Raw genomic sequence first — 21,411 nt, forward strand, 5'->3', positions numbered from 1 at the left:
AAAAAACCCTCAATTTGAATCAAATCACGATGGATCGATTCTAACGCGGCTCTGATACCACATGTTGAAATAAACATGATTTGATTTAAGTAATAATATTCACCAGATGATCCTGTGGATTCTGTAAGGGCATTAAACATAGTTGTCATTGATTTCGGGTTCCCAAAACAAGGTGATTGAGTAATAATGGGATGCGTAATTCGATTGTATCTTGATGCACGAATTAGGAGAGGAGAGACTCACGAATTTAGGGTTTTGTGTGTGATTAGATTAACCTTAACTTAGGGTTAATGACTCTCTATATATAAGGAGAGATTTTACAATTTCAACCCCTTTGGTGTTTAATGTGTGCACCATTAGCCCTCTTAATTACAATCACCTAATGGGAAATCCTATACTACGTCTTTAAGAGTAAATACGTCCATCATATATTTACTTAGACATAGGGATTTCAGTTATCGTCAATTATCATATTAGGAATGATAACGATCAGTGACGGTTCCAACACATTTGAGTCTGCAAGTACGCCGTATTTCAAAAGCATGTGTAGGCTTAAAATCCATAATTCTTTATGACATTGAGTAATCAAATTGGATATTTCATAAGACCCTCTAGTGCCTTAGCCTATTCCTGTGGGGACCTGTGACATTTATAGTATACTTTTTGAGTTAACATAAACTTGTTGAAGTTAAAGTCAAACAGAATGTTGGAATTTAACGCCCATGCAGTTTCTTGAAATCTAGGCAGGGCTACACACGCGATAAGCTATATGCCGCCAAGTTCAGGCATGCATCTGCAATTGATTTGTCTTGGTCAAGTATTTGAGCATCACTTGAAGGATTTTGCTGTAATCATAAACGAATTCAAATGAAATGAGCTTAAAATTGTATCGGTCTTATATCTTACACTTTGCATGTTATACTAGACGAAAAAGGGACCTTGTTCGATGTGAATGAAGTCACGGGTCAAAAAAATTGTGTTGAAACAAATATAACCATAATAAATTTGAGTCCAAGCAGTTACCTTTGTATAAAATCCTCTGATGTAACCAACAAGTGCTACTTTTATATGCTGATCACTGATTTGCATATCACTTCCACTGAGAAAACAAGCTTGCTGAAATGATAGATGATGTTAATAGGATTTGTCTTAGAACAAGAAACAAAGTCTGTCTATCCAATGAGCTAATATGGGACCTCTAGCAAAGTAACCATATACAAAGAAATTACATTATGAGCATTATTAGTTGCAACTCATTTACTTATCAACGAGTCTGTGAGTTATTTCTAAAATCAAATGGATCAAAGTAGCTTATCATGAATAACAGGTCTAATCATTTACAAATATGTATAGATTATATTAATTATTGCAATAACAACGTAAATGTGTTGTTCATCATGAATCTTTCAGAAATAAAAAGTGTTATTCATCATATAGTTTGATATATTATAATGAACTTAAAGAATGTAGTTTACAAAATCATATTTTGGATCAAACAGAATCAGCTAATACTACTATTCCACAAGTGATTCATTTCGACCCATTACCCAGCCTGCCGTTTATAGTCCTGGATATGTGGCCCTTCCCATAAGTGGCCCATGTAAGCTAAACACTTAGTTATATTCAAAAGTGTAATTTTTAATGGATGTAATTGCATATGCAACGTGTGACTTTTCAAATTTTGTACTTGCACGTTTCAATTTTGGCTGTTTTTTTTAATTTGACTAGTTTGACCTTTAGCAATACAGTATAATATAACCAAAAACATTTCATTTCAGCATTTCAGATAAATGGGTTGAAACCTGTCCTTGAAAACAATATCATAATAAATATAAACCAGATAAAGTTGTTCATGCTTTGGCAAGAAAAATAGAAAATAGCGTATAAGTAAAAATGTAATGTCTTAAAATATTTAGATTCTCACAATGTTTCTCCGGAAAGAGCCATCGCTATGAGTCCATTTGATGCTAACCACAATCTTCTCTCTCTTCAACGAGTCAAAGTCAACCCAGCCAAAATAGACACCCCAGGCTTGACCAGGAAGACCAGAAGCTCCGCTATCTGAATAATCACAAGACAACAATGAACATCACTGCAATTTTATATATATTATATATTATGAATTGAGAGTGACATGTTTTAATTTTGAAGAATGTTTTAAGAGGGAATCTATATAACTGAAAAATATGGATAATGATTCTGGTGGCAAAACAACTGGTTAGGTAACTGGGTAAAAAGGGTCATTTTTATACATACTCTTCTACCGAAAAGTCTAGAAAAACTTCATAAATACTTAGTATGTTAAATATGATTAGCATTATTAACAAAAATCAACTACAATATTAACAAAACAAGTTAATGACTTTAATAAAAGGATCTATTTAACAGTTTAACTTGGATGACTTTTGACCCGTTTCCTTTAAAACATATATATTGATCTACTCGTTTGACTTGGTAACAAACTAACGATATAAATGTATAACCGGAATAGATTTATTCATATATTAACAGGTCAATTTTTTTGGTGATCTGGTTTATTTAGTATATGATATGATATGATTTTATTACCACCGATGTGATTAGAATAGCACATGTAACAAAGGGAAGTGAGCTTAAAACCTGAACTTTCTTTTAGAAATCCAATTTTGTATGACCCGTTGAAATGAAGTGGTTCAATTGGCAATTCTTTTGATACCCCTGCAACCTTAATCATTCAGATAGAAGCGGCAATTTTAACATAATTTATGAAAAAAAATTGGGTAAAATAGAGTAATAGGTGGATTCATATATGTCAAAGTATCTGATTATATAACCATAAAGAAATATAAATTATTATTATTTTGAGAAAAATTGTTTTGGTTCAACTCAGTTCGCACAATTGTACAAAATATATGTTTTGATCTGTTGCCCAACCTACCTACTTTACCATCTCTATTTGAGGTACAGGATAATTGATGATCTCTTAAGAATAATATAAATAAAGAAAAGCGTACAGTCGTCAAAAGGCGGGAGTACCCATAACTCAGGCTGAAAATCTAGGAAGGAATGAATCACATAATCAGCAATTGAATATTGATTCGATTCACATTGAATAAATGGAACCGCCACTACTGGCATATTTGCTGTCTTTCTAGCTTTAACCCCTAGCATGTTGATATAAACACATGGTTATATCCGAATCAGATATGCACATCAAAACGACACATATTTATAAGTTGTCTACCATGGGACAACCCTCAACCAATTGGTTGACGCGTCACCTCAGATACCACCAGGACCAAGGCCTGTGGGTTACTTAAAGTATAGTTTAAATTCATAGGATGCCATATTTGGTCGAATGTATGTAAGTACCCTCATATTTAGGAGAAAACACGTATTTAGAGTAACCTCTGTTAACTCAGGCCACGTGAAAAGAAGTCAACATTATTTCATCCCCACATGGGCCTCATTCACCCGAAATCCTCGACCAAAAAAGCTTTTGAGTGTTTGTAAAGGTGAAAGCAAAGTTCCCTAACTAATATGGGAATATGGACCAACATTAGTTACATTTTCAAACAATTATGCATAGTTCACGGGAAGCCTTTAATTGATCATCAAAACTAAAATTAACTTTTCCATTACCAAAGTTTGGACCACAATCAGTCTCAACAATGTCTTGAAATGATTGCTAATTAGGAAAATACATAGATTAGCATATAAATCGTTCTGAATAACCGAACATTACATTTTAAACCACGCAACCGAAAAAAGAAAGAACGACATCTTAGTTTAGACAGATGGAGTAGGCATACTTCTTAAAAGCATACTATTGAATCACATACGCATGATTTGGAAACAGCCTTGTACCCCCGGAGATTTGGATTCATATGTGGCGAGTAAAAAAAAGGAACAGGTTGAGTTGGGTAAAAGAGGTTTGGATTTAGACACAATCTTCTGTCCTGTGTGTAATGAACAAGTCAAGTCCATAGACCATTTTTTGTATCATGTGCATATGTAGGCAACATCTGGTAACTGATATTGCAATGGTGGGTGCTGCCATTGGAATTGCCTGATACGGCTGCTGGTATGTTATAACAACTTCTCCGATTCTACAAAAGTATTGTGGCAGGCTACATATTGAATTGGGAATTACTTTATCTAAAAAAAAAAACAATGCAGACTGGACAGAATATCTAAATTCTGATGGGTTGTTATAGAGATAAAATTAGAGTTATGAATGGATTTCTAGAAGATTAATGGGGTGTTATAGAGATAAAATTAGAGTTATGAATGGATTTCTAGAAGATTAATGGGTTGTTATAGAGAAAATCAGAGTTATGAATGGATTTCAAGAAGATTAAGAAAGGGGATACTCCAATGGGGCGAATGGCAGAAGGAACCACGAACTGCATGTCTACAGGTTTGATAAAACATGGGTAATTTGAATACTATTCTAGGCTCAGTTGCATAAGATGTCCTTGGCATGTGAGAGATAGTTTGAATTGGATTGTTAGTTGCATCGGTATTGATATGCATGTGGGTAGTTGTTGCATACTGTAACATTCGTGACTTTTGACTTATGTTGACCCGTTAATTTTGTGTTCGATTTGATGTGATTAATTGACTGATCGAGTTATTCGTGGGTTAAGTTGTGTTCAAGGCGTTACTCAAGGTTAATTAATCGTTTAATTTAAATGTTCAAAGGTAGTCGATGCATAGTGTAACTAGTAGTTGTATTTGGGTATCCTTGGGTCAACCCATGACCCATCTAGTTGACCCATACATATCTTTGACCGAACCCTATCCTCCCACCCATCCATCCATTCTATCCATTCATTCATTCTTTATCCTCTCTCTCTCTCTCTCTCTCTCTCTCTCTCTCTCTCTCTCTCTCTCTCTTCTTGAATGCAACACTCACTCTCGTATCTCTGCCTCTAAATTTAATGCAACATTTGGGTTTCATAATGCAAGAATTTGTTTAGGGTAAATCATCTTCATCATCATCTTAGCATCATATCAAAAGTTGGATCTTCAAAATGCAAGAAATCATCCTATCTAGCTCAAATTCGGATTTAACACTTTAGTGGAAGTTTTGGTAAGTTAAAACTATCTCATATTCACCAATTCATGTTTATAATAATGTTTTCAGACAATATCAAGTGTTCTTGGGTCAAATTTTGAGTCAAAACCGGATTTGGGTCTAGTTAGGGTTTTGAATTAGCGTTTGTTTGATTTCAAGAAATTTGGGTTATAGATTTGGTGATTTAATCGAATTTATGATAGGGGTTTTGTTTATTCATGTCAAATGATGTTTATTTATGCTTAAAAATGTGTCTTGAACCTTCCTAGATCGATTCCTAAGTCAAAAATGAGGTTTTGTAGCATTTTGGTTTGTGTTTGGCTATCTGGGCAAAGGTGCGCCGCAGCTCCTCCATGGTGCGCCGCATATTTTGGGTTTTCTGCAAAGGTGCGCCGCACTTCCTCCATGGTGCGCCGCACCCTTCCCCTGTACAATGTAAACTTACTTTTATTTAACGATCTTAACTTTTAAACCGTAAGTTTGTTTTTAACGTTTAACCTATCGTTGGAATCGTTTGAGAGTCTACTTCCTCATGTTATCATCCATTTGGGGTGAATCCATCTCCATTTCTAAAAAAGACGTGTTAAAGTGTCCTTGTTTATGTTCAGTAGAGCCATTAAGATGTTTGAGGGTTATGTCATGACTAAATCGAGTCCCGATTGTTATCCAAAGTTGATTTACCCTTCTAAAGCTCCGATTAGGGTTTAACTTGTGCTTGTAATATGTGTATCTGATAGGTGGTGCACACGAAGCGGTCATTGGACGATTGTAGTTTGACTTTAACTTGTTTTAGCTCGACGAAGGTGAGTTTCGAAACCTACCCTACTCAATTGAGATTCTGGCTGAAAAGTGTACATACTTGTTTGTGTATTGATTTATTTGATTGATTGATTGTTCGATTTAGGTATAGACTTATTGCTTGATTGATTATGCTTGCGATCATGGATATTTGTTGTGATTAAGATAGTTGTACATACATGGAAGACGATGATGCATTCAAAGAGTTGGAGATGTGGTGGGAAGGCTACGGGTGACCCTATATATAAGCATCGAAGGTTCTTTGAATGCAGAGTCGTACGAAGTGTAGGTACATGGTGTTTCTTCGGTTGTTTGATCGTTATGTTCATATCAAGGTTAAATGATCAATTATTGATCACATCATGGTTATGGGATCGTTTATCAATCCAATCAAAGATGGATAATTGTTATATGTTCGTATCAAGGTTGTGAGGTCCCTTTAATGACAAAATCATGGTCTCATGGCTTGTGATCGTTTATCGATCTAACTTACGTGATCATTTAATGATACAAATCAAGGTTTCAAGGTTTCAAGGTTATATGTTTGTTATGATCGTTATGTTCGTGTCAAGGGTTTATGATGGTTTGGCTACCTTTGTCACGATTATGTGTTCGTTTTCTTGTGAATCAAGGTTGTATAATTGTTTGGCTAATTTATCAAGGTTATGTGTTCGTTTCATTTGTGAATCAAGGTTGTATGATTGTTTGACTAGTTTATGAAGGTTATGTGTTCGGTTGCTTTGTGAATCAAGGTTGTATGATTGTTTGGCTATGTTATCAAGGTTATGTGTTCGATGGAATTGTAAATCAAGGTTGTATGATTGTTATGCCTTCGTATCAAGGTTGTGAGGTTCATTAAATGATCCAATCAAGGTTTCAAGCCTTGGTGATCGTTTAGTGATCCCAAATTATGAGATCATTTAATGACCCAATCAAGGTTTCAAGGTTATGAGATCATTTAATGATCTAATCAAGATTTTATGTTGTGTCAAGGTTACTTGATCGTTATGATGTTAATCAAGGTTAAAAAGTTGTTATCCCGACACTTGTTCCCTATTGCTTGTCCCTACGAACTCACCAACTTTATGTTAACGCGTTTTAGTACACTTTTCAGGTGATCAAGTGAATCAAAGGCGTATTAGATGATTGTTTGCTTGATTATGCTAGACTTGGACTTCTTGGATCCATGATTCATTTTTCCCGAGGAGGGGTTATGCTTATATGTGATCACGTTACTTGTACTATTGAATGGTTCGTATGGATTACTTGATCCTTTTTATGCATTTAGATTTACTCTACATAATTTTCATGTCGTGTTGTGCTATTGTGTAATCCTCATGATTCCGCCTTGTTGGGGTGTTACACATACAATGGTGTCTTTCGTCTATAGAACATTTTTAATATATAATATATGGGTTGGGTTTGGGTTTGGGTTGACAGCCCGTTTACAACTTGTCAACTCATTTAAATCTACATATAAGAAAGTAAATATATAAGTTCAAATGTTCAGTTGCAAATATTGTAACTATTTTATATTCTCTAATATTTCATCTTGATATGTAATGTAAATCATCAAAATATTTTATGTTTATCTATCTTGATATGTAATGTATATTTTGATGTCTAATGTTGTCTTCCATGGATTTTGAGTACCAATATCTAGAGGTGTATGGGGGCGGAAGAAATGTAAACAGCCTTACCTCTACCTAGGTAGAGAGGCTGCTTCCAAATTATATCTAAATGATAGAAAATGACCTCCTGCCTTGTTTTTTTGATGTTCAAAAAAAAAAAAAAAAAACCACTTGATCCAACCATGCTACATGGGTCATATCACTTATTATGTGTATTCAAAATGTCAAAGCTCTCAAACTGTGATTCTTATCATGTAGCTTTTGATTTAACATAAGTTGTAAACAGATTGAAACTACTTTTTTTTCCGAACGGCAAACAGATTGAAACTACTAACCTGTTTATTAAGTGGGTTGGGCGCGGGTTCAAATTTTTGACACGATTATTAGATGGGTTGAGCTTGGGTTAAGGTATACGAACCCTTACCCAGGTACTCACCAGCTCGACTACCGAAGATACATAATAGTCACCCTGATATGTAGACAAGTGATGAAGTACCAGTGTTCACTTACAAAGAATCTTCAATCACAAGGCAGCAAGATGCCTCCACTCCCATTTTATTTGCGGCTTCAAGAAATCTGGTATCATTGTGATTATTCATCATTGTCACAAAAAGATGGTCCCATGATGTATTTATTAAACTAAAAGCAAGTCTTCTGCTGAACAAAATTTCCATGTTTTGGCTCTCAACTACAAGTGTAATTGAATGGCCAATGGCAAGAAAGTACAAACGCTTATGACAATAGTGGTTAATATACTTATTAAAGGGTGGAATGAGTCTATCATTAATATGAAAAGTGCCAAGCTAGTTGGATGTCACCTAAAGTGGTTTTAGTTGAATACACTATTCTAAATCATGATCGATACCCTATTTATTTATAAATTCGTAGATTCTTTTGAACAAAAAGTGTTTCGATCAACCTAACTGATACGCCCCATGCTAAGACTAATTCGTTTACGTAATCCCTGATTATTTCACCGGCTCTAATCTAGAGGCTTCAACATGAAAAGGTATGAGGAATCTGTAACAACCGTCTTAGAAATGTAATAAATAAAATCCACAAATTTTATCTAAGTTCTTGACGTGCTTTAGACTTAAGATATGTGTTTACATGAAGGCCCATTTGATCAAAAATCTTAATTTCTAAGACGAGTCTATAATTTAATACGATAAAATACTAGATTTCGAGTCGCAAACGATCGTATTTATGAAAGTTCTAGCCGTAAAATATTCACAAATAGTCCCTACATTTATTGAGATCATTATTATTGGAAAACTATAAATAGAAGAACTTAGTGAGAGAAACTTATTCATTCATCTTCTTCATCTCACCTCTCTCTCTCTAAAACACACACTTGCAACCTCCATTCACACACACAAAATTCATCTTTTTATCTTGGGTTGTTAAACCAAAATTATTTGTACTTTTAGCTTCCTTGTGATAATCAAAACATATTTCTAGCATCAAATTTCAGGTAACAACAACAAATTTTGAGTTTTTGATCAAATTAAAAGTGTACGTTTTCAAGTTTATGTTCTTGATGATTTGGTCCAATTTTTGAATGGAAAACGTGTTAATAGCTAATGGGTTTGTGTCTAAATGTGTTTAGTAACCTTTTTGTGAACAAATTTGGGTCATAACATGTTTTAATCTACAAAACCCATTTTTGAAAATGAGGGAAAACTTGTTCTTAATAAGCCACACCTTGTTCTAAATAAGCCACACCTTGTTCATGTTATAGATGGTCTTGAAATTGTAAAAAGTGTTAATGGGTAGTGTTATTATGTATATATGTACTAGTTTTGTGTTCTAACAAGTCCCGGGAGCGACCTAGATCTTCGTGTGTTGATTTAGTCTTTGATTCAGCCGACCAGGAGCCTAGGACGATCTCCCTAGGATGATCTTGGTCCTCAAGATCGTCCTGGGCAGCCTCTTGATTCATGGTTCTTGCTCGTTTGTTCTTGTGTGATGTTGTGATGCGTTGGTACATTTAATGGGTAACTAATCCTTTGGATTGGTTTAGCTCAAACACACGTTCTTGATCTAGTAATGATCTTGTACTTGTGCTCTTATGATAGAATATTAGAACGATCTTGTGTCATATAGAAACCTAAAACGATCTTAAACTATGGTAGTGAAACGATCTTAAGCCCTTGAACACTTGAAACGATCTTTTTGTAGCTTGAAGGATGGGACGATCTTGACCTAGCTTAGAACATTAGGACAATCTTGAAGCTAGCAGTAGGACGATCTTGGCTAGCAGTAGGACGATCTTGGCTAGCTGAAACCCTAGAACGATTCTGAACATGCCCAGTGGGACGATCTTGCAACCAAAACCCTAAAACGACTTCGTGCAATCATAAAACAACATGTACAGGTTCTACAACACACCATACTTGATCATTTAACACCAAACAAAGTTCAAAACATCATTATCATTCGATTAAACACTTTAAGGGCTACTTATTAACATCAAGCTAATTCATGAATCGATCTAGAACAACAATTATAATGCAAACCCTAATCGAGTACATTAAGGATATGTTCTATCTTGATCTTTAAAGTTTGAGTTCCATAAACAACTAAAATGAGTTCGTAAGGCTAAAATTCATTATTAAAGACATGTTCAACTCATTAACACAATAAGTACTTATGTGCGAGTTCCAAGACGTTTAGTTCGAGTCCAGTTCATGTACTTAAAGTGCATTCAAACACTTTTGAGTCAAAACGTTCAAAGATCTTTAAGGGACCAAATCATCAGTTCATCAAGGACAACTCAGTGAATAATTAATCACAAGAACTAATACATGTTCATCTATGCTCAATGACTTGTGATTAGGTTGACATCAAGACATACTTGAATTTGAATAGATATATCTTATTTATATCTGTGCTCATTCTCTGTGCTTGTAAACTACGCTTGTACCGGATCACTGTGAGTCTTCGTAGCCCCTTTTTCTTTACTTATGTTTTGGGGTGAAAGGAATACTACATATGTTTTTATATATGCTGTAACTGCTTTTACTACTCCATGGCTATCTGACTACTTGTTACATATCAGCCGGTCCTGTTGAGGATTGTGTGTGCTCGCTTATTACATATCAGCCGATCCTGTTGAGGATTGTGAGTGCTCGCTTATTACATATCAGCCGGTCCTGTTGAGGATTGTGTGTGCTCGCTTATACATATTAGCCGGTCCTGGTGAGGATTGTGTGTGCTCGCTTTATACATACTTGCCGGTCATGTTGATGACTGTGTGTGCACGATTATATACAAACACTTACTTATGTGCAAGTTGGCCTCTAGCCACATTATGCTACTTTACTCTCGAATTCTATTAACAACATAAAACGTTTTTATACATCTTGTTTATGAACTCAAACCTACGAACTCACCAACCTTTGTGTTGACATGTTTAAGTATTCCTTTCAGGTATTCAAGCTAATCGTGGCTAGGTCAGGTAGCATGGGACTCTTAGCAGACTGCAGGCTAAGTTTTGGAGTTTGCATGCTTTTGTTTATGATTGTTGGCAATAAGCCTATCCGTTTCCCCTGCATGGGAACTTATCTTATTTTTATTTGAATGCTCGATTGAACATGTGTGGGATGACTTCTCTTATGCTTGTTTGACTATGTAAACGACTATTTATGTCTATTCTATGCACTCATTTAGTATTCCTATGTAACATCCATGCACGCGTGTGCTTTATCTTACATCCCGAGTTTTCCACCTTAGTTGGGGTGTTACAGAATCATCCTATAAAGAGCTTACAAGTCTGGAGAAGGCTTCCCTGATTTGACCTCACCACTTCCAATAATTACTGAGAAGTACTCTTTCCATCCTATCGTAACAAACTGAAATCAAAATTACTAAGAGATGCTAATTATGTATATAGTGATTTACAGATACTATTTATATATATATATATATATATATATATATATTGATTTACAGTTACTTCTACCAATGTACAATACATTTGAATTTTTTCTGCTTGTTAATGATTATGACAAGTAACTTTGCATAGCGGGTTGAAGAAGATGATAAAAATAACTGTGTAGAGATGCATATAAGTACATTTGTATTTGTAAAGAAGGAAATGGCATGACCTTTTTGGGAAGAGAGTTTGACATCTACATTCCTCCTTATGGAGTTTGAAGCAAGTGCAAATGGAATTCGATGCTTATGGAGATTCTTCATGAGCCGATTGACACCTGGAAGTGGTTTGGCTTGCTGCCACCTAGATGTACATGAATTGCAATAATATTTTAGAGTGATTTCAATTGGTTAAAGAATGTAACTATCAAAAATGAAGGTGGATTTACATTTTTAGGTAACAATGTTTGATATTTATATAGGTGAAAAAAAGTTTGTTACATGGAAATTGACCTAAAATTTGTTATTATTTTATGTGATTTGCACATACAAAAACCATTTAACTTTATATGTATGTTCTCAGTTTATGTGGCAGTTATCCAAAATAATCTGTTTAAAGAGTTTAGTGGTGCTAGTAAAGATTCTTAACGACCTAACAAGAAACTACAACTGGAATCCTGGGTGTCCAAAGTAGCAATCATGTAAACTCTAGCAAAAAGGGTTTGTTTGTCAAGCAACCCTTCAAACCTTCCCCTTCCCCTTCCCCAAGGACCAATGCACACGCAATGAGTAGCTGGTGCATGTTGAATGTCAAAACTGTATCTAGCGAAATCTCCCATTCCGGGCCAAAAACACCAACAGGCTGAGGGAATGATGACGGTGGCCGGTGGGGCAATTCATGCATCCGTAAAAATATGTAGCTATTATTGCGATGGTCCCTCTTAGTAATAAGTAAAAAATAAAAACATGGAGAAATAACTCACTTCTCATAATACATGGAGGGTGTGATACTTTGGGAGTATTGCTATGGTGTAATTGGAAGATCATAGTCTTTAACAATTGCAATTGCTGACTCATGGTGCATCATCCCAATCCTTTGGTTTTCTTTCTCCATATCTATCACTTTTCCATATTTAACAAGAAAATCTTTAAGAAGATCCTTTGCAGCTTGCTCTTGATACCAGCAAAAAAATAAGTTTAAGGATGAGAATAAAGTAAGCATTTACATAAATGAAATAATTTTCATATACCACTTATAGAGTTAAACACTTGAAAATGTATTCTACTTTAGTCCAAGGTCTAATATATGTATCCAACTTATATTGCTTCTATTGTGTGTATCTTATTATCGGGTACTGCTATGACAAGTATCAGATGATACTTATGCGAACATGTCATTTATGTAAGCTGTATACATAGAATAGACTTTTGGATAAAGTTGAATGCATATTTAAATACTTGCACCTTATTTTTTAAGATTTGTAGTTTTCTTTTATGAACAAGTAGGGTTGGATTAGTTAAAAGACTCATTGCCTTTGGATACAGAGGTAATGAGTTTGATCCTCACTCCATGCTAAATAGCCGCCATTGGGTAGGGGTAAAACAATCTACATCTCACTTCTCCCATACCTTGTGGAATGCGGGATTGGGTAACTGTTGACGATAGTTTTCCTTTATGCTTAACTTTTAGATTGGTAGTCACCTTTGTGTTCTGGTAGTTGTGGTATGGCGTTGTTAAATTAGGTTATTTTATGGGCTTATTGGTTTTTTTTAAACAAGAAAAGAAAAACTCATATTTTCTGGTTAATGAGCTTAAACATATCAGCTTGAGGTTATAGGTTATCAATATCTATACCATTATCTAAAGCAAATGCTCCCCCCTCCCCTCCCATCTTCTCAAATGGCAATCTTCTCAAATGGCGATTTAATATAGCCTATTTTTTTGCTTATGTATAAGTTTTTGAAAATAGACATTTTGCCTTTAGTTTTGCAAATTGAACTCATGAACAATAGAAACCGGCATAGTGGCCGGATACATGATTTTTTGTCAGAAACCGGCACACTATTGCCAGGGACACATGTGTCATCGTCAAACAAAACATAGGTAGGTTGTAACCGGCATTATTACTTCCGGAATGGGATGATTTGGAATACAGGTAGGTTGTAACTGTAATTGGCATTCTTACTGCCGAAATGGGGATGATTTGGAAGAACCCGACACTAGCTGTGTCGGGTATACTGGTATTGCAAATCTTTTTGGTTGAAAACTTGTAGTGCAAAATTGAAGGCAAAGATGCCGATTTTAGAAACAAAAATCATATATTTTATCCCCTTGTTGATGTACCAAAAATAACCTTAATGAAATGAAAATAACCACACCTTTTTACATCCTATTATATTTATATCAATAACCTACGCTACCTTCCGTAGCCGCCTACACCAGTAGTCACTGTCACCACCACACCACTGTTGCTACCACTATGGGCGTCACATGGTGTGTTTTGAAAGAGGTAGCTTTACAAATTAATATTTGTAATCATAGGGTTACCAACATATTTAAGTAAGGGATAAATATCAGTTTATTGATTTTAGCTTGTTCAAATCTAACTATTTTTAGGCACAAAAGACTAAAAAGGAATGATAACATATACCTGTGTTTAAAAGGGTTCCATCCAAATCGAAAATTACTGCCCAAATGTCACAGCTACTCATGGCTATGGTTCGATGAAGAGATCGCAGTTGTAAAACAAAATATCTGGAGACTTTGATGTCTAATTATAGCATTCTGCAAATGGACAGGGTTCTACTCCAGATAGCGTGATTATTGAAAAAGAGCAGCACAGAATATGCCTCTTCCCGCCATATCTGCAATGTACATCCTTTGCTTTTCTTAACTTTTCACTTTTATTTTGTCTATACTATCTTATAAACAACTTTTTTTGTATATTTTTTTAATATACCTATAATACCCTTAAATCTCAACCACTTATTTTTTTTCTCTCATCCATAAATCATTTTATTCCTCTAATTTATTCAAAATCTATTATCTCAAAAACCATATATCGATAAATTATAAAAATTGTTTGGGTGTTCTTAAAATTTCATGCTCTCTCATTAGAGATGTCATTCGATATACTTTCGACAAATTTTTAAATCCAAGTATGGAGCCCGTACGGCTAAGGCATTTGGCTATCACACTCTATGACTTATCACCTCTATGACCTATCACCCCTACCATCTCACTGTCGCATTGCACGGGTACTATTGCTCGTTTAAAACAAAAGGTTAAGACTAAAAAATTATTTTCTAATCTTCAATTTTTTAATCTTAACTTTTGATTTTAAATCAACGGTCTATAACTTGACCTTGAAAGAATCTCTTCCTCTTTATTTTATTAAAATTCAGAACATGTTAAATCAATGATGTATAACTTGACTCTTGGAGAAATAGTAATAGCCAATATGAATATAGATGTTTGAAGGGATTAGATTTTTTAAAGTTGAAACAACTTAAGTAGTTTAAAAAATTTTAATCATTGTTATTGAATTTTGATTTTAACTAAAAGGTTGAGATATTTTTAAATAGAAATTTAGAAAAACTTAATCCCGTTTAAAGATAGCTAATTTAAACTATACATAAGTTACTCCTTTAATTTTGATATTGTTTTACAAACATGATTGTGTATAGATATCCACAAGACTAAAACATGTACACTGAAACATTATAACCATTGGATAATAGCAACGAAGAAAGGATGATTGGGACTCGAGATGCTCGAGTCATGAGACATAAATCGGAGATCCTAAATGCCTAATGCTCGAGTTACAAGAACAATACCCCGACATACACGAGTTACAAAGATCTTAAAGTCATGAAGGAAGGATACCTGATCTATATGACTTCGAATAGATTGACTCGAGAAAGGAGGCATGAGATATAACTAGTGGCTCGAGATCGAAGTACCCAGAAAGATATATGCTCAATCTATACAAAAGATATATATTCGATCTATATATATTTAGATATATGCTCGACCTAGATATATACTCGATCTGTATATATTTAGAGATATATGCTGGATTTATATATATTTAGATATATTACCGATCTACTCTAAAGGTGAATGCTCCAGGTCTGAAGGCTTGCTCGAGATGGAGTATATACATTTATATTTAGCTTCTAAATGAAGGGCTCGAGATATGACAAGATATATATGTACTCGAGATAAATATACATTAAAAATATATATATATATATATAAATATTCTCGACTTACTTAGGAGTGGATATGCTCGAGATGTATATAAGGGGCTCGAGACAAAGATAGTAGAAACAAGATTTGACACACTAAGAATACCCGAAATATATATATATATATGTATAAGGGCTCGACTTACAAAAATTGGAGAAAGGCTCGAGATATGACCGTTACAAAGAAGGCCTTGCCATGCTCGAGATATAGCAAGAAAGGAAGGGCTAGAAATTATGAGCTCGAGATATGGTAATTCGAGATATGACAATCACTAAGAGGGCTTGATAGGAGATGCCCGGTCTTCGATGGCCTTGCTCAAAATATATACAATTGAGAGAATGGAGCGGCTGGTCATTTTTTAACCTAATGGGCCAAACCTTCTTTATGGGCCAATATAACTCTTTTAAATACCTCCTGCTCGAGATATGTCAACATAAACTCGAGATATGACAATGCTCTTTACTTAAATATATGTTGCTCGAGTAATGTATGAGATACACACCCTATTCACTTGCAAATCTTATACATTATATCTTACTTGATATATATAAATGAACATGTTTACAAATACGTACACGTTACATTATTACTACAAAAGGTATATTCACTGTAGGTGAATCTTAGAAAGAGGTTTGTCACCTTCCCTGATTATTCCTATATAAATACTCATGTAAGGAATTATCATGACACATTCAATTCACATTAAATTCATTCTCATTCAATACTTACAATCAGTCAGGATTCAATCATAGCAGTAAAATTCATATTTATTACCCAATCATTCCACGTTAAACTCGCCAAGAGTTTGTTAGGTTTGCACTGATTTATCAGGAGAGTAATGATTGCGTAATGACCTTATTTGTCACTGAGCCAATTCATTTAGGTTCAAACATTGGCGCTATCCGTGGGACCCGTTTTTTGAACGGATTCTATTACCGTTAAAATCAAAATCACCATTTAGTTTCTCTTTTTCTTGGTCTTGCATGGCGAGGGAAGAAACTCCACTCTCAAAAATAACCTCACCTGGGTCTATGGAGGCTGAAGCAAGTGGTGGTGAAAAATCTCAAAAAGATACCACCATTACTCCTCCACCTCTAGTAACTATGCAAAGTACTAGTAGTGAGCATACCCAGGGTGAAAAAAGAATTTCCAATAAAAATTTATTGGATGTTAGATCGAGACTCCAATATTTGTCTGAAGATGTAGTTAATACAAGACCCTCCCTAAATTCGGGTACCATAGGGTCAATGTTCTCAGTAAGAGGAACATCATCCTCATCAGCCACCTCATTAGTAGGCACAGGTGACCCTGTCACCGATACCCAGGGATTGTTAAAAGAAAAGGGTCATGAGGCTCAAAATATCATTCCAATAATTTCTCCACTTGCTACACCCTTGCCTATTACATCCTCTTCCCTAGGAAGTGACCAAGTAATCCCAGTTGAACAACCTGTCCCTAGCTCATCCGGCACCATTACTGTCCAAGAAAGCGACTTGGTTGAATTACTAAAGCTCATAAGGGAGCCCTCCCAACCACCTCCCCAAACACACACCTCTCCAGTTGTAACACAACCCAGCCAAGATTGGTTATCACAACTCACCAGTATACTCAAACCAACTCCACCTCCACCTCCACCTCCTCCTCCACCAATCTATCAGGGGACTGTGGAGTCTTTAATGTCTTTAATGGTGGGGCAACTTAAAAAGCAACAACCTCGTCCAGAACCAACACCACCACCAAACCCAACAAGGGAACTGTTGAAAATGTTAAAAGCATTATCCGGTGAAGAGGTAGGGGGCAAGCACGAACCGTAAGTATTCCAAGATCAGCTGTCAAATCAAGATTCTATGATTGGATCGCAGAATATCCATTCCCAGATGGCCAAAAAGTTCCTCCAGTTGTGGGGACTTATGACGACACCAGGGACGTAGAAGACCACTTGGCATTATATGACCAAGCGATACTCACAGAAAAATGGGTAGACCCGGTGGCTTGTCACTTGTTCCCTGGAACATTGCAAGGGCATGCTAAAGACTGGTTTACTGGCTTACCTGAAAGAAGTATAAAAGATTTTCAAGATTTGAAAGAAAAATTTGTTGCTCATTTCTTTCAACAAAAGAAACACCAGCGTAATCACTTAGAAGCTCACTTAATAAGACAAAGGGAGAATGAGCCACTTAGAGAGTTCATCTTAAGATTCACTCAAGAATGCCAAAGGATACCCGGTCTACCAGAGAGTCAACAAATCTCTGGCTTTACTCTTGCTTTGCACCCTGGGGGTCTCCAAGAAAAGTTGACTACAAAAGTCCCGAAGACTTTCAAAGAAGCCATTGATCGAGCCTATGATTATCTTCGTTCCAGAGAAACCTCCACGCTAGTAAGGGGGATGATTAGAAAAGATAAGTCATAGGCAGGACCCTCTGGAGGGAAAAGGCCTCGTTTTGATATTAAACGAGATGGCCGTAGGGAGGATTACAGAAGAGATATAAGAAGAGATGACCGTCCAGATGACATAAGAGACAAGAGACCCATTCAATATGGCAAAAGTGTCCATCTTGTGGACTTAACAAAGTCTCCAAAAGAGATTTTGAAAACTGAGAGGGTGGACTCAACTTTCAAGCCCCCTCCTCCTCTCAGATCTGCAAAGAAAAACATGAATAAGTATTGTGACTTTCACGAGGACCACGGTCATGATACTAATGATTGCAGAGAACTCCAAGCAGAAATCAAAAGGGCCTTAGAAGAAGGGAAGTTAGAGCACCTTGTCCCTGGAGCCAAACAAGGAAGAAAAACTCCTACAAAGAAGACCTTCGCATGGCAGAACACAACTGTTAAAAAAGAAAACAATGAGGATCCGGGTCCAGCAGAAGGACATGTTTGTATGGTACACCAAAGAAGAGATCCAGGAAAGCGTAAAGCAAATGTATTGGAAGGTTGGGCAGTAGTGCCAATCTCCTTTCCACCTGTGGAAATGGTCACCTCAGACCCTGTCGTCATACAAGCTAGCTTGGCAAACTTCGAGGTTGGAAAAATATATTTAGATAATGGAAGCTCTACAGACATTATTTATGAGCATTGCTTCAATAAACTCCCTCAAAGAGTTAAAGATCTCCCGCGCCCTTGGCACCTCTAGTTGGTTTCAATTGTAAATCTAGCTGTCCCATTGGAGAAGTAAGTATGGAGGTAATGATGGGTGAATACCCACTCCATAGAATTGAAGTTGTGGACTTCACAATTGTTAGGGTACCTTCACCATACAATGTGTTGCTCGGCAGGCCATCCATGCAGAAATTCGGAGCCGTACCATCAACCATCCATGGGATGGTTAAGTTCCCCACCCCAGCTGGGGTAGCCACCATAAAGGGACGCATGGTATGGCCAAGGGAGTGCAAGCAGGTCAATAAGGAAAGTCCAAAAAAAGTGAGGCATGACTTGTCAATTGAAGTAGCAAGTCAGGGCCCGGAACAGAAGATTATCATAAATAGAAAATTCCCAGAGCAACCAGTTATCATTGGGTCACAACTCCCCAAAGAAACAAAATGCAAGTTGATCAACCTCTTGAAAGAAAGTTTAGATGTTTTTGCATGGGAAACGTCAGATATGACAGGGGTTCCAAGAAAGTTTGCAGAACATGCCTTGAACACTAATCCAAACATAGTCCCTATAAGGCAGAAGAATAGAGGCATGGCCCATGACAGAAGCAAATCTGCTTGCGAGCAAGTAGACAAGATGGTCGAAGCAGGCATATGCAGAGAGGTTAGATACCAGACATGGGTAGCAAACCCAGTTATGGTTAAGAAAGGGGATGGCTCATGGAGGCTTTGTGTCGATTTTAAGGATATCAACAAAGCTTGTCCTAAAGACAATTATCCTCTCCCAGAAATAGGTTGGAAGGTGGAATCTCTGGATGGGTTCAGGTTAAAGTGTTTCCTTGATGCTTACAAGGGATATCACCAGATTTCAATGAAGAAAAGTGATGAAGACAAGACTGCCTTCCATACAGACCAGGGCATCTATTGTTTCCAAAAAATGCCATTTGGCTTGAAGAATGCTGGGGCTACTTACCAGAGGCTGATAGATAAAACCTTCCAACACCAGATCAGGAGAAATGTTGAAGCTTATGTGGACGACATAGTCATTAAAAGCCATGAGGAGAATGCCATGATAGATGATATCCAAGAAACTTTCAATACATTAAGGGGAATATATATGAAGCTTAATCCTTCCAATTGCAGCTTTGGAATGGAAGAAGGTAAGTTCTTGGGTCACATAGTGACTGCAAGAGGAATAAAAGCTAACCCAAAAAAGATTGAAGCAGTTGTAGGTATGCCTTCCCCGAAAACAAAGAAGCAAGTGCAAAGCTTAAATGGAAAGCTGGCCTCTTTAGCACGATTCCTTTCTAAGGCAGCGGGTAGATCCCTTCCATTCTTGAAAACCTTGAAGGGATGCTTAAGGAAACAAGATTTTTCTTGGACAGAGGAAGCTGAAAAGGCATTTCAAGACATGAAGAAATTTTTGGCTGACCTACCAACACTTACTGCTCCTATACCCAGGGAGACACTCACTCTTTACTTGGGTGCCTCCAAAGAATGTGTAAGTGTTGTGTTGTTAGCAGACAAAGGAAGTTCTAAAATGCCCATATACTTCGTCAACCGAGCATTGAAAGGTCCTGAGATAAACTACCCAGCCTTGGAAAAGTTAGCTCTTGCTTTAGTTCATTCAGCTAGACGTCTCAGAAGATACTTCCAAGGTCATCCCATCCAAGTTCTCACAACAAGCCCATCAGGCAAGTTCTATCAAAGCCTGAGGTGTCTGGCAGGTTAGCTAAGTGGGCAATTGAACTTGGAGAACATGAAATAAAATTTCAACCAAGAAATGCTAAGAAAGGCCAAATTTTGGCGGATTTTCTAGCAGAAGTTGACGGGGAGGAGGAAGACGTAAGTAAGGTGGAAGAAAACCCACCATGGACTTTTTTTACAGATGGAGCCTCAAGTGCTGGAGGATCAGGAGCAGGTCTTATCCTCATTGACCCAAAAAAGAAGGAATATACCTATGCCCTTCGTTTTGACTTCCTAGCCTCAAATAATGAAGCTGAATATGAGGGCCTTCTAGTTGGTTTAAGAATAGCAAGGAAAATGGGGGTGGAAAAAATCCATGCCTACGTGGACTCCCAGTTAGTAGCAAACCAAATAAAAGGAGCATTTGAAGCAAGTCAAAAGACTATGCAGCTTTATTTGGAGGATGTCCGAAAGATTATTTCTGAATTCAAGAAATTCAATATAGAACAAGTTCCCAGAAGCCAAAACAAGAAGGTAGACACCTTAAGTAAGCTGGCATCTTTAACCTTGCCCATCTTACAAAGGAGGTGTTAGTGGAGGTGCTGGAAGAAAAATCAATAGTGCCAAAAAAGGAAGTCTCTCAAACTGAAGAAGCTGAATGTTAGATGACTCCATTGTATAACTTCATCAAAGATGGAACCCTCCCTGAAGATAAAGAAAGTGCAAGAAAAACAAGGATGAATGCACCCATGTATCTGATAATGGAAGGATCTTTGTTCAGAAAATCCTTCCTTGGTCCTCATCTTCGTTGTGTAGGTCCCTTGCAAGCGAAAGAGCTCATCCAAGAAGTGCATGGTGGAACATGTGGCATCCATGCTGGACCAAGATCAGTTACAACCAAGATCATGAGACTTGGATGCTTCTGGCCATCCTTATATCAAGATGCCAAGGAAGAAATTGAAAAATGTCAATCATGTCAGATGCATGCCCCCGTGTCGAACAGGCCTAGGCAAGACC

At 36.5% G+C, this 21,411-nt stretch overlaps 1 pseudogene; it reads right to left on the reverse strand.

Moving 5' to 3' along the window:
- Nucleotides 1–724: 724 nt before the first annotated feature.
- On the reverse strand, nucleotides 725–14,076 carry LOC122585748 (annotated as a pseudogene).
- Between the last annotated feature and the right edge of the window lie 7,335 nt (nucleotides 14,077–21,411).

Source organism: Erigeron canadensis, chromosome 1 (genome assembly GCF_010389155.1).
Source record: "Erigeron canadensis isolate Cc75 chromosome 1, C_canadensis_v1, whole genome shotgun sequence".
In the NCBI taxonomy this organism is placed as follows: Eukaryota; Viridiplantae; Streptophyta; class Magnoliopsida; order Asterales; family Asteraceae; genus Erigeron; species Erigeron canadensis.